The sequence below is a fragment of the Tympanuchus pallidicinctus genome, unplaced genomic scaffold (assembly GCF_026119805.1).
Source record: "Tympanuchus pallidicinctus isolate F22 unplaced genomic scaffold, pur_lepc_1.0 scaffold14, whole genome shotgun sequence".
NCBI classification, from domain to species: domain Eukaryota; kingdom Metazoa; phylum Chordata; class Aves; order Galliformes; family Phasianidae; genus Tympanuchus; species Tympanuchus pallidicinctus.
Genome location: NW_026294659.1, coordinates 9,625,298 through 9,638,333, shown reverse-complemented (window position 1 = coordinate 9,638,333; position 13,036 = coordinate 9,625,298). Strand labels below are relative to the sequence as shown.

General features: G+C 40.4%; 1 long non-coding RNA gene across 8 annotated transcripts in view; it reads right to left on the bottom strand.

Annotated features, from left to right (window-relative positions):
* Window positions 1-617: 617 nt before the first annotated feature.
* The window catches only part of LOC128076545 (uncharacterized), a 46,814-nt gene continuing 34,395 nt past the window's right edge, over window positions 618-13,036 (bottom strand). For 5 of the 8 annotated variants that reach the window (XR_008204434.1, XR_008204430.1, XR_008204431.1 and 2 more), the window contains one exon: window positions 11,919-12,202. This is a non-coding gene — a long non-coding RNA (uncharacterized LOC128076545). Of the gene's footprint in view, window positions 1,074-1,732; window positions 5,683-11,918; window positions 12,203-13,036 lie in introns of those variants that run through there. The other 3 variants (XR_008204432.1, XR_008204433.1, XR_008204435.1) reach the window with 3 other exon arrangements.

Sequence of the window (13,036 nt, the reverse complement as noted above, 5' to 3'; positions counted from 1 at the left end):
TATTTTTTGTCCCATCCCAACAAATTACTTATGCAGAGGAGTAGCACTGTTGGTTACATAATTTTTCATTGACTTAAAGTCTGCATGCAAGTACAGGTAAGGAAAATAATGATTCACTCTTGCCCAAGACTTTGCTTTAGGCAGCATGTATATTGGACAGAGTTGTGGAAATAATGTCCAGATATATGCCTTGCACATACAAATTAGCATTCAAAATTAGAAAGAAAAAGAAAATTCTTATAGAAGTAATGTATCAAGAGGCTGTAAAAACTGTTCTGAAGTTACACTATATCTCGTTCCTTTTAAAGATAAAGGTCAAAGTTAGATATTTCCTCTTAGTTTCTACAGAGAGAACTGCTGCAATTATTGTTCCTAACATTAATATGCAACCTTTCTTCATGTTCATAACTTTTCTTCTTTCTACTTTTGATTTCTGGTTGCATGAGATATTAATAGCCATGTTGCAATGAGATTTATGTCACATTCTAGGGAGTTAAATGCAGTTTCTGCTCCATACTTATGATCATAAAAAATAATGCATACTTGCGTAAAAATCATAGATATTCGGTAAGAAAAAGATTTGGTAAGGAACCTTGGACTCTTAAGCTGAAGGCACTGAGGGACGTGGGCAGTGGGCATGGTGTGATGGGCTGCTGGTTGGACTATGTGATCTTAAAGATATTTCCCAGCCTCAATGATTCTATGATTTATCATTTTCTATTTTTCTGTAAACATTTAGTTGTTAAAATGAGAGTTAAAGGAATGACATAGACAGAAATTCTGTGTATGTATGAAATACTGAGAAGATATCACAGAGACGAGTTGTGAAAATTTCTGTTTGCAGATCCCAAAATGTGCCTTGTCCATCTTTTGGAAAGGAAGCCACAATTCAGCATGCATCCTTTTTCCTGCTGAATTGGTTCCCAGCCGAATTGACCTTGGATAAACCATGTGGTGTCCATGTGAAAAGTATCAGTCTCAGAGGGCTTGGACAGAGTTCAGCAAACTGATTTGACAACCATATGGTCCTCTTCATCCACACGAACCTTGAAGAAGTCTGACTTCCTTCCAGCCTGTTGAGTAGAGTAAGGGAAGTTGGGAACCATTCTTAAAACTTGCCAACGTTATCCTAAATTTGCTGGATGAGAACACTGTCAACAAACCGCCAAGAATTTTGTAGATCCACAACATACTGCCATTCCCTCACTTTTTTGGAATGCGTCTCTGTACACTGAGTGTTTGTCATTGCATAAGTATGAACTTTAGGGGGGCTGCTGTTCACAAAATGACATCTCTGGCATATTATATCATGTTCATTTTCTGTTATATAGGGTTTCTGAGAACAAGGGTTGCCACGGGAGCAGTAGAACTAAAGAAGCTTGTTTTCCTACATTAGTATCTTACAACCTTCTGGCCCTGAACTCCTTCCAACTTTTAGTTACATTCTTACCATGCTGAAGTGCCTGCTTTAGGTTAAATATGCTGGACCGGCCAGGACCTTCATTGTCTTGTAGTAAGCAGGGAACCAACTTACCAACAGGGAACCATTGGACCAAAATACAGCTCCATGTCACATCTTGTACCAATAGCTTTAACCAAGTTTTATGAAACAGCTTGTCAGCAAAGCTTACATCTGAAAATATGTACGTGCAGGAAGTCTGTAATTTTATAAAGTCAGTTATCTTTTCCTTTCTTGGGATTAAAGGATTAAAGGTTTTTTTGTTGTTGGGTGGTTTTTTTGTTTTGTTTGTTTATTTGTTTCAGTTCAAAGAGGAATTTAACAGTGCATCATGCAGAACAGTAGGAGTTTGGAACCTTCACTTACATGTTTGTTCCTCCACTCCTTTCTTCTTTAAGCAGAAGCTTTTCTTAGCTATGTCTTATCGTCAGTTATCTATAAAATAATTGCCATTGCAAATAATAATAATAATAATAAATCCCTAAAACATGATTATTTGTCTTTTCACAAAACAGTAACAGTAAGGAAATTTCAGTTTTACACTGATGATTTGTAAAGACTGCAATTGTTTGTATATTCCATTATTTCACTGTGCAGGTCATTTCATAACATAACACAGATTAGCTTTATGCCAAATTGTATTTTGTGTAGCTCGATAGCATTTCTGAGAGATTACATGCCTTTAAAATGTGTGATAAATATGAAGTGGCTCCTCCTGGAACTTCTAACACTAACTGAAAAATACTAACAGTGTTTTTAACCCAGGAGGTGAATGGCAGCAACAGTGTTGTTTGAGCAATATCACTGTCCTTGTAGCCAGAACAGTATCAGGCTGTAAGAAAGCCAAAACTTGCAAGGAGAGGTAGTATCTTTTATTAGATCTGAAAATGGGCTTGTATGCATCAAAGCTCGTCTGTTTTTACTAGAGATATCACTTGGTCTTTTGAAACAAAACATAAGTAGACCCTTTGTCATCCATAGGCAGTCTGCTTTTTCTCAGGGCACTAATCCCTTTCCATTTAGTTTTTAACATTTTAGTTTGAGAAAGTAAATGTAATACAAGATCTCTATATATTGAAATAACCTCAAGGGGAGACACAAAGTTCATGCTGTAAACAAGAATTTATCTCTGTATGTTGCCTTTCTGAATATCAAGTATTACTTTGTGAAAGTCCAACTGGTTTATCACTACTTCTATCTTTTGCACTGCACTCAAATTCAAATTGAGACCAAATGGACAAATGTGACCCCAACAAGTTACTATTCTATTGCAAATCTAAACTACTGGAGTTCTACTTTAAACTTACTACTAGTTACTTCATAAGTTAAAATGAGGGTCAGATTTCTGACTCTTTTTACTTTTTAGCCTTTTCCTGTGTTTGCACTTTAACATGCAAGAGTAATACTGCACTTTTAGGGGTCACAGATTAAAACCCTAAGAACTGAGGGCTCTTTACGGTTCATCTTTAACAGAATAACCAAAACCAAACAAAAAACAAGCAACAAAAACAACAAAGCATTTTTAGCTTCTTGGAGACAAAGTAGTTAATTGTTTGTTTTCTGAAATGACAGAAAAATTGTAAATCATTCAGACTGTTGTGTTTGTTTTTTTCCCCTGCTAACAAACATTTATAGTAGATGAACTATAAAAAGCCCTCAGCTCTTAGAGATTTAAGTCTGTGACTATAAAGCATTGCAAAAGACCAATTCCTTGCTATTCTCAAGTGAATATCCTGACTGATGTGCGTAGGTTAATGCCATCAGTAGTATTAATCTCATTGAGCAATGGCAGACTTCAAAGTTTTTCTTCAGTTTTCCTTACTTCAAGGAATGTTAGTAGTATCAAAAACACGTGGCCGAAAGACTGCAGCTGATTGCTGTTTAGCACAGATCTAAACCGTACGTAATAGTCCAAACCATTCATAAGGCTCTCTCTACTTCAAAGCAAAAATTAGGCTCTTAACATGTTGACCAATAGTTTACACATGAGGGAAAGTGGACATCCCCTGAGCATGACCCACCTCACTGCATTACCCTCCACTACCCTCCAAGAGTATAAACATAGCTTTCAGGATGCAATCATTTGGTGGTACGTAATTTGGGTCCTCAGAAAGTAGGATGTGTAGACAGAATTGAGTTTTGTAGTAGTAAGCAAGATGAACAAGGAGCATGCTAGCAAGCCAGCGCCTGTGGTCAGGGCTGGAGGAAGCCTGGAATTCACATTTCCCTTAGTCAGCAAGCAGACAGCAAGTGTATTACAAACTGCTCGGTCCAGAGAAAGAGAAACACACTGTCCCGAGCTTCTGAAGTATTCTGAGAGCAGATATAATGAGTAATTCATATTGTGGGTTTGATGACAACCACTTATCTGTTGTACCAGACATAAATGAGGTGCCACTGTAGCTACTGGGAGAGAAAGATAGGGTGAGAAATTAGATGTGATACTAGGAGTCTGAGCAGAAACAATTATTTCCAGAGTACAGTCTCTTTAGCTTATCCTAAACAATGGGGCACACTGTCCGAATATTACCTACTCAGTACTTGAGAATGCTCATCCTAACAGCAAACAGCTGTTTGATACAGACAAGTTTATGCCCTTCATTTAGTGCTCATGGGCATTTATATGATTTGAAGATTGGTCTGCTGTTCTGGAAATGGCTGGTCTTCCCATCGAGTAACTGTCCTGCACCTGAAGATGGCTACTCTTTGACTTCAGTCGAGCATTATTCCTTGTTTTACTGCTTCAAAAGCTTAATTCTTTCCATCAGAAACTACAGAATGACTCTTGTTTATGTGTACTTTGAACATTTGGGGTCCAAGTTGTTATTGAAGCTACATATAAATTTATTCTTTAGTATTTTTTTAAAATAAATGTATGAAATGTAGACTGGACCCAGGGAACATGGGGCTTGTTGTGATACAAACATTTTCAGATGTAACGTCTTGGAGTTGCCTTAAGGCTGCTAAATCTGGATGCTGATAGAGCTTACAAGAATTATAATGGAAGCCACAACTCAAACTCATATATGTGAAAAAATCATCAAGGTTTTACTTCCCACCCCCAACATGTGGTTGATACTTTTTATTAACTTACTTTTAATGGTCGGTCAAAGACCATCCTTCAAAACTGTTTGTTCTCATTGGTAAAACTCAGAATCAAGTATTTTAAGTCACATTAAATCTTATTATCTGGGAGAAGTACCTAATTAACTCAAATCCATTGCAAACTGGGGGGAAAAAGTTCTCTTTAACTATTTCTGGAAGGAATATTGTATTGTAAGCATGTAATCTCTGACTTAATGACAAAAATTGTAGCTCAGAAATTGAGGATTTCTGCTGTAACTCTCTTGAAGACAGATCGGAACACCTTTGGAGACTATATATTATATAGTATACCAAACTATATAATACATGCATACATACATACAGAGACTATATTATTAAGCACATTATATTAATCAACCGTAGCAGAGAAGAGAAAATACGTTGTTAATTTTTTCATCCTTTTTAGCATGCATTCATGAAAGGCCATCTAAATTTCTGATTGCTAATATTCACTCTTGTATTTTATCTGGCGTAAAAAGGAGGGAGGTTAACTGTGATGAACAGAGATTATAAAACGTTAGAAATATCTCCCTGCTAAGTCTCTGTATCGCAGTATGGGGAGCCCATGCTTCCCAGGCTCATCTTCAGATTTCTTCTGAGGATCAGGACAGAAGGATTAAGATGGAAGGATGGGCACGTAGGTGTTTCTCTGTGTTATTTTCTGTGAATTCTTTCTGGGACCCAAGGGTTATTTTGTTTTCTTTAATTGCTATCATACACTGAGTGAAGTATATTACATTCCTGGACATGTGTGGATGGGATACAGGCTCACCAGTGATTCCTTTGGAGATGGTATTTCCTCTGCAGTTGTGATGGATGAGAGCTGTGGAGTTTTACATTCTTTGATTAGATGCTGCCTAGATTGGTATAACGTAGGCTATAAGGAGCTTGCTTCCATCCCATACTTGGTGGGTCTGGTTTAAAGACTGGGATGGACATCTCTGTGAAGACTTCTTTCAGAGTAAAATCTTCTGTACAGGAATCCTTATTGATTTTTTTTTTCCATAGAATCCAAGGCAGAATGGTACACGACAGTCAGATGTATAATCAAAAGGAAATCCTCACGTAGTGCTTGAGAGTCTTTTCAAAATAGCACCCATTATTTTTAAGTGCTTTTTCTGTATAAGGGTGAAAGGAAAAAGTGATTTAAAAATCCTGAATGTGGCTCCAAGACAGTAGAATTCCACCAGCTGCACTCCTGAGGTAATTTTGCCAGTATCTAACATTTAATGCATGCATTTCTAGTAAGAAATGAGATGACAGAGGAAAAAGTTTTTAATAAATGACAAATGCAAAGAGTAAATACTGCTAATGCAGCCAGCAAGAAGGCTTTCTATCCTTGAGGATTCGCTCCAGAAACATAAAAGGAAATGCATCATGGTTTGCCTTTTTATTAATGGAAGCATGATGTGATGAACTTACAGATGACAAAACTACATTAAAATTAAAAATCCCAAAATAAAAGGTATTAGAAAGGAACTGAACACTAAACAATCACACAGAGAAGGAATAACTTGTCCGAAACTTCGGAAAATTGTCCTCAACTCTCATTAACATAGGAAATGTTAAAATTAAGGAAATCCTGAGTCATTAAAATTATCGTTCAGATGTTTTATTGTGTGAGAATGGGCACTTGCAAACGGCTGGGCTCTCTATTTTTCATGGCTAGTTTTCTCTGAAATTGGACTCGATGATCTTAATGGGTACCTTCCAACTCAGGACATTTGGTGATTCTATGATGGATTCTCCTTTTGGATTGAACCAATGAGCTCCTTCCAAGCCAAAATCTGTGAATGGCTCAGGCACAGCTTGTTTCAGGAGCAGGTTCTTAAATCTGCACCCTGTAGCCCTGCATAGCCCTCGGGTTCCATCCAAGCCAGATTCACCTAGCATATATTCACCATGTAGCTTTACAAAAATATTGCTCTGGATTTGCAAGGCAAGCTCTTCCAATCATGTGCATTTTGAACTGAAACATGGGCACACATGAGGGAGCCTACAGACACGATGGCTGATTGAGGTGTGATAAGGAGGTGGCCATGCTGGAGAGGATCTTCCCTTAGGGCAGGCCAGTGGCACGTGCCACCTCCAGGCATTCTGCCCTAGGAGTGCCCATAGAAGGGGACAAGTAGCCAAAAGAACTAAGTGTCCAAGGTCATCTTAGCAGGAACAAGGATCTCAAGGACACAGACCAACAGGAAATCAAATTCCATGAAATCCCCTGCTTGTGGCACAAACTGCTCCCTAAAGCATGGAGATGATGTTCATTGCCTCCATGTACTGAGGTAGGACAAACAAACCTTGATGTTTGTGACTGGGAACTGGATTTGCATTGGAAAGATCTAAGGAGCTGTCTTACCAGATGAAGTCTGGTTTGGAAAGGAGATTCATAGTATTTAGGAAAATATGAACACTGATGATGTTTGATGCCACATTAGGAATGCCTTTCAATATAAACAGTAATCTAAACTATCCTAAAAGAATGAATGTACCTAGAACAGACTGAAAATGAAAATCGAACAACAGTTAAAATAAGGAAAATCACACACTGGATTCATTAATTTCCCCCCCGATTGGCTGCTGTGTGTGCTGCTGTTTCTCATCCTTAACTTAAAATGTAACACTGGGAAGGAAAGGAAAGGAAAGGAAAAGGAAAAAAGGAAAAGGAAAAGGAAAAGGAAAAAGGAAAAGGGAAAGGAAAAGGAAAAGGGGTAATAAGGGGTTCACATGTTGACAAGGAAGATACTTTCTCATGATCTAAGAATTCAGATATAAGTTTCTGAGAGTCTCACGACTAAGATATCTGTGCCGTATAGCCTGTGGGAAGATTACTAGGGCTGTGAACACATTGTGTCACTGGTATGGTCATATTTCTCTATCTTATCTGTGAGGAGCTGGCTTGCCTTACAAGCTCTTGCAGAAACTGGAATGCAGTACAGAGATGCCAGATTGACTCTTTGGTCTGCAGCAGCACTGCTACTGGGTTCTCAATCCACTGTGTATTTCAGGCCCAGCTTGTCCTATATAACGGATAGCTGATGTTGTAAGGAGTGTATCTTGTGGATACTGTTGGTGGTTTTTTCCTGTTTTTTTATTATTACATGACAAGTGCTGAATGATTTCTACACCGTTTTAATCTAATGTGATTTAAGGGAGTGATCAAAATAAGGTGATGGTGCTGCTTTACAGGAGCTCATTTATAGTAATGACCTTTGTCCAATGTGTGTAAATGAGGGTGGGCAACTTCAGGGTTGTATTTCTTGCATCCCAATTCTTAGAATTTACATCTACTAAAATCAAATATTAACATATAGATCTAGAGATGTGTCTTATTTAGAGTTGTACTGAATCGGTGCAGTAAACAGTGATTTATGTGACTGTGTCCTAAGATAAAATTAGGAAACACACTCTGGCTAAAAAAACAACATCAGACGTATTTAAAAGAGAAATCTAAAAGTTTAATAGAGCTTATATGAATGGTTAGGAACGATTGTTTCCTAGTGCTTTACTAATACATATATTTTGTAATTCTGCAAGTAGGTTGGATGTTTGGAAGTTGTTAGGAAGTGAAGCACTGAAGCACTGGCTGAGTTAAGCCACAGGCTCCTCAGGCGGCCCTTCCAATTCTTCTGTTCTGTCACTGCCTGTGGCTATGACTTCTCTTTGGCTAAAATCTTGGGGAGGAAGGTTTGGATTCTAAGTTAAAATCACACTGCCCATTACATTTACTATCCAAAGCCAGAGCCCAGCTGGGAACACTGCACAAAAGCAGGAAAAGATCTCTGTAGATCTAGTTTTAGAGGAATTACTTTTCATCTACTGATACATAAAATGAACGAGTATTTTAAATGTTGGTAGATGAGCACTTAAATACACTATTTGGTTTTGTTGCAATAGTTTTATCAGTGATATTTTATGTTCTCTATAATAAGTAGTACAAAAGTGATGTTTTTTGCTGATGAAGGGGCTCTTTTCTTCAAGAATAACAGCCTTTGTGAGAAATGGGATGACAAATTAATTAACTATTCTTAATTCCTGTATTTAGTGAAGTAAACTCCAACAAGTGTATTTGTTTTTAATCTTCTTTTGTCTGTTTACAAAGGACTTGTCAAAAATTCTAGGTAACTGCTCTTCAAGTGGGAATAATATCTGCCCTCTGGTCTCCCATGGGGAGGGTGAAGAACTAAAAAGAACCTCAGAATTGGCTTAGCTCCTTCAGCAGCTGAATGAGGATTTGTAACAGAAATGTGAACGCATGCTACAGCTCTCAGTGGAAAGCTGCTCTGATACCACGGTGTTTGCAATCTAAAACCTAGATTTTCCAGGCAGCCCCTGCACTTTATGAAGGCTTTTGGCGTATAAAAAAATTCTGCTGTACCTCTGGATAACGCTTCACAAATATCTTAATATTATAATCTCTTGTGAATGGGAATTAAATGAGTACACTGGAAGCTTTCTTTTCAATCTGTAACACAGTATGGGCAGAGGCTGTCCGAAGTGAGCTACGGACTGCTAGTCATGCCCATGACATGCTGCAGGCAGCTGTGCACCTCCCTGCCCTGACTCTGTCAACTTCCTTGCGTGCTCAGATACCGCTGGTGGTGGGGACCATTGTAAAAGCATGTGATAACAATTACTGCCAGTGCCAAATTCTTCAGTGTGAGCAGTAACAACTTCTGAACTTCTTTATTACCTGGAAGAGGTAATCACTACCTGGGAGAACTTGGAAGATGAGGTTTGTACTTCTAAGCAGATTTCAACCACTGGATTCAGGTTCAAGCCATGGAGCTGGAAATCAGGCTTGCCTGCATGTAGTGCTGTGAAACCCAGCATCACTTTCCATTGTAAAATTTTCCATAACACAGTTCTCCTTGCATGTTCTCCCCCACCATTTCTCCACTTCTGCTGGCTTCCTTTTGCTCTTGTGCTTTTATTCTCTGACCTTTAATGACACAATTGCATCTCCTATGCCATTCATCATAACTTTATCTCCCTTTCTCTCCCCTGCCCCATGCCTTGTGTGTCCACCACATGTGGTTCACTGGGCAGGAGGATCTCTTTTCTCTCCAGTTTCCCTTTCTTCACTCCAGCTGCTCTGCACCTTTAGTTTTTCTTGTCCTCTTGGCCCCTGTCGCTGAGAGAGGGACTCTGCTGAAAAGATCTGCCTGTTTGAATGGACAAAGAATAATGGCTGCTCTGACTCCTGCGTTAGAGCATGCTTTAGGAATGCTACATTGTTAGGAATGAAGCATTTAAAACACACTTATGGTATACTGTCAGGAGTGCATCTAACCACATAATCTGCCCATATCTTGTTTTCTGTCCCAAGACTTTGAACTGAGCGAAATCCCTATTTATCCATGCTTTGTGGTCCCATGTGTCCTCTGTGTGTTCTAGCTGCAGTCTCCCCTAGGCGTACATGTGTGCAGCAAGAAGTTGTGGAAGCATAACCCAGCTTCCTGCTGTCCATCCTAGGGAGAAGAAGCCCAAAGCTGTGACCAGGGTGACAGTTTGGGAGATTTGCTGAGTTCCCAGCCTCGTTCCTCTCTATTTCTCTGCTCCAGAGACTGTCTGGCTGTCTCTTTGATTCCTTCTCCTTGCCTTGTTGCATCTCCTCACAGTCTCTTTTGCATGCCAAGGAGCATGTCATCTGCAGCACTCTCACTTTCTCTTCTGTTGCACTGAGCATGTATATGTCCCTTCAAAGCTCTTGTCCTACCAAGGCAATGCATTAATTGCTTCCTCTCTTTCATGCAGTTCTTAACACAACAACAAAACTCACTCCATCCTTGTGCAGTTTCCAGCTTTCAGTATACCCATTCTTATTTCTGAGATCAGCTATGCAAAAACTGTGGGTGTAAATTTAGTAAAAAGACATCTGTAAACATGATGCACTCTATACCATGATTTCTTTCAAAGTGTACAGTGAAGTTAGCTGCCCATATCACAGTTTGGATGGTACTCAGGAAGGCTTTAATTTTAAGCAATGGATCATTTCCTGGATCTAAAGAAAAAATTCTGAGAAGGCTCTGCAAGAACAGGAAGAAGCATCACGGACTGGTGTGCAGTCCCACTCTGATACCCCAGTGGGATTTTCCAGAGCCAGAAGAAAGCATGACAAATCAGTGAGGGGAAGGGTCAGTCAGTTGCAGGGGAGAAAATGCCGAGTTTGCTCTCCTGGCTACCTTCACAGACTGACTGATATTCCTGCTGCATGACAAACGTGTGTCATCCTCCCAGACTGGGAGGGGAAAGAGCAGGAGTGCTGGAGAAATAAGATGAAGTCAAGAGGACAATGGAGGGGCACAGGAGATAAATCCCTCCTTAATGAAAGAGCCTGGGCTACAGGGAGGCATCTGTAAGGGAAGTGGTGGCAAGGATGTCACGGATTTTGTATGAGGTGAGGAAGACATGCCAGGATGTCAGTCTTACTGAGAAAAGACAGAGCAGCAAGAAATAAGATGCAGGGTCCATAAAAAATACTTGTGTGGGAGAGACGATGCCTTTGTCTAAAAGGTCACGTGGCCTTTTACAAACTTTCCACGTAAACACTATTGAATCCTCACTGATCGCATCTCCACACTGTTGGTTTTGTTCTTTTTATGCCTTTTCTGGGTTGTCTGTGATACTTTGGTGTTAGAGAAGGAAGGCAGCCCAGTTAATGGCTTCCACCTTACAGATTTGCTGCTTGATGTGTTTGGTCTGCTCCCAGCACTGACTGTCCTGTTGATAGCCAGGGATGCGAGAAATGGCACAATAGTGGTGAAGATTATGATTTTGTGACAAAAAAAAGATTCTTGGAGTCTTTCTTCCATACACTCTTGAGAACCTTGCATGCTCTTCTGACCATCTATTCCCATATCAGGAGACTTCCTTGGTTTGACAGAGCACAGGTGAGCTATGGGGAACAGCAGAAGAGCCACCAACAGACCACAGATGGTAAAATAAAATACCTCAGCTCCCAAGAGTTATAGGCTTAGGGAAGGCATGTCTATGCTGCAAGCCAAGCTTCAGCAATGTTTGGGTTGCAACTTCAGATACTCAAGGGTTTGGAAATGTCAGAATGGCCGCACTTGCTCACACAAGCCTGGAAAAGTCATAAATATCATATCCCAAGTTAGATGGAACCCACAAGGATCAATTCTAACTCCAGGTTCCACACAGGACCACCTAAAACTCAGATCATATGTCTGAGAGCATTGTCCAGATGCTCACTGAACTCTGGCACTTGGGGCCATGCCCACCGCCCTGTGGTGCAGCCCCTTTCCCTGACCCCCAGCTGCCCTCCCCTGACGCAGCTCCATGCCGTTCCCTGTCGCTGTCACACAGAGCAGAGCTCAACGCTGCCCTCCGCTCCCTGTGAGGAGCTGCAGCCGCCGTCAGGCCTCCCCTCGGCTCCTCTGCTCTGCACTGAGCACAGCGAGGGGCCTCAGCTGCTCCTCATACATCTTCTAGATCCCTCCCCATCTTTGTTACCCTCCTTTGGACACTCTCGAATAGCTTTATGTCCTTGTTATGTTGTGGTGATCAAACCTGCAACCAGTGCTCCAGGTGAGGTTGAGCATCCATCCAACCTGAGAGGCTCTTTGTGACACGTGCAGCATGCTATGTTCTGTGTGGCTCTGGCTCACCGTGTGCCTAGAAAGAAGTTATTGAAGACTTACAAGTCTGTCCAATCCATGAAAGAGCTTCCTTAGAGAAAACAGAAGATAAAATAAGCTCACCGTTGGTGATATCCATTTGTAAATAGAAACATATGAGCAACATAAATTTAAAGAAGAATGTGCTTAACATTACCTAGTCTGGCACTGCTTCTGTATTTTTTAAAGGCTGGGCTATTTGGGTGCTTTTTTTGTCCTTGAAAATGGATTTCTACTTTCAATCTGACATAAAAACCCCATAGACAATTGAAAATTAGGTTGTAATGGACAATCTTAGGCAATCACAATATAAATGCTTATACTAGTTGGCATAGAGCTACACAACTTTTACCTTGTGTGCTAAATGAATCAAAATGCCTGCTGCAGTAAAGCCTGTAACCGTGCAAGTAGCCTTTGGGATTTGCAGTGTGCTGGAGCAGCCCAGCAACAGAAGGTTTTCTTAAACTTGTTGGGAATTGGCTCCAAAATAATGAACTACAGTCAATATATTTTAACAGTTTACATATCCTGACAGAAAAATAAACAAAGCTTTGTGTGGCTGTGTGCTCAATTTCCTTGTTTACCATAAGGCTGGGTCTCAAACAGTCCCATTCCAGCTCTATTTTTAGGCAAGAAGAGGAGCACCGATGCCCAAAGTTGTAATGCACTGTGTGTTCCTGGGGAGATGGCAGGGAGAGACTGAGGTTGTGCTAGCTTCTCCAAAAGTGTAGTGCCGAGCCCCATGCCACATCCTTCTGAGCAGAGAGGAGGCAAAAGTGTCTCACTTGCACTCTCTGGGACACGCATGGGCAGCCTTGCAGCCTTGCAGCTC